At 41.7% G+C, this 1,331-nt stretch overlaps 1 non-coding gene across 1 annotated transcript; it reads right to left on the reverse strand.

Annotated features, from left to right (window-relative positions):
* Positions 1-204: 204 nt before the first annotated feature.
* Positions 205-312, reverse strand: LOC112761181 (small nucleolar RNA R71). Its single transcript, XR_003181589.1, has one exon. It is a non-coding gene; the product is annotated as a small nucleolar RNA R71 (small nucleolar RNA).
* Between the last annotated feature and the right edge of the window lie 1,019 nt (positions 313-1,331).

A 1,331-nucleotide genomic window follows, 5' to 3' on the forward strand; every position in this document is an offset into this window, starting at 1 on the left:
TTCTTAACTAAATTCTTGCAAATCTGTGATACTGTTAAGACCAATGGGGTTGATTCTGAGGTCTACAGGCTCATGCTTTTCCCATTTGCTGTAAGAGACAGAGCTAGAATATGGTTGGACTCTCAACCTAAAGATAGCCTGAACTCTTGGGATAAGCTGGTCATGACTTTCTTAGCCAAGTTCTTTCCTCCTCAAAAGCTTAGTGAGCTTAGAGTGGATGTTCAAACCTTCAGATAGAAAGAAGGTGAATCCCTCTATGAAGCTTGGGAGAGATACAAGGAACTGACCAAAAAGTGTCCTTCTGACATGCTTTCAGAATGGACCATCCTGGATATATTCTATGATGGTCTGTCTGAATTATCAAAGATGTCATTGGACCATTCTGCAGGTGGATCCATTCACCTAAAGAAAACGCCTGCAGAAGTTCAGGAACTCATTGACATGGTTACAAATAACCAGTTCATGTACACTTCTGAGAGGAATCCTGTAAGTAATGGGACGCCTCAGAGGAAGGGAGTTCTTGAAATTGATACTCTGAATGCCATATTGGCTCAGAATAAAATATTGACTCAGCAAGTCAATATGATTTCTCAGAGTTTGAATGGATTGAAGGAATCATCCAACAATACTAAAGAGGCATCTTCTGAAGAAGAAGCTTATGATCCTGAGAACCCTGCAATAGCAGAGGTGAATTACATGGGCGAACCCTATGAAAACACCTATAATCCCTCATGGAGAAATCATCCAAATTTCTCATAGAAGGATCAACAAAAGCCTCAACAAGGCTTTAATAATGGTGGAAGAAACAGGTTTAGCAATAGCAAGCCTTTTCCATCATCCACTCAGCAACAGACAGAGAATTCTGAGCAGAATCCATCTAGCTTAGCAAATATAGTCTCTGATCTATCTAAGGCCACTATAAGTTTCATGAATGAAACAAGGTCCTTCATTAGAAATTTGGAGGCACAAGTGGGCCAGCTGAGTAAAAGAGTCACTGAAACCCCTCCTAGTACTCTCCCAAGCAATACAGAAGAGAACCCAAAAAGAGAGTGCAAGGCCATTGATTTAACCATCATGGCCGAACCTACAAGGGAGGGAGAGGATGTGAATCCTAGTGAGGAAGACCTCCTGGGACGTCCAGTGACTAATAAGGAGTTCCTCAATGAGGAACCAAAGGAATCTGAGGCTCACCTAGAGACCATAGAGATTCCATTAAACCCTCTTCTGCCCTTCATGAGCTCTGATGAGTATTCTTCTTCTGAAGAGAATGAAGATGTTACTGAAGAGCAAGTTGCTAAGTACCTTGGTGCAATCATGAAGCTGAATGCCAA

This window comes from Arachis hypogaea, chromosome 16 (genome assembly GCF_003086295.3).
Source record: "Arachis hypogaea cultivar Tifrunner chromosome 16, arahy.Tifrunner.gnm2.J5K5, whole genome shotgun sequence".
Classification (NCBI taxonomy): domain Eukaryota; kingdom Viridiplantae; phylum Streptophyta; class Magnoliopsida; order Fabales; family Fabaceae; genus Arachis; species Arachis hypogaea.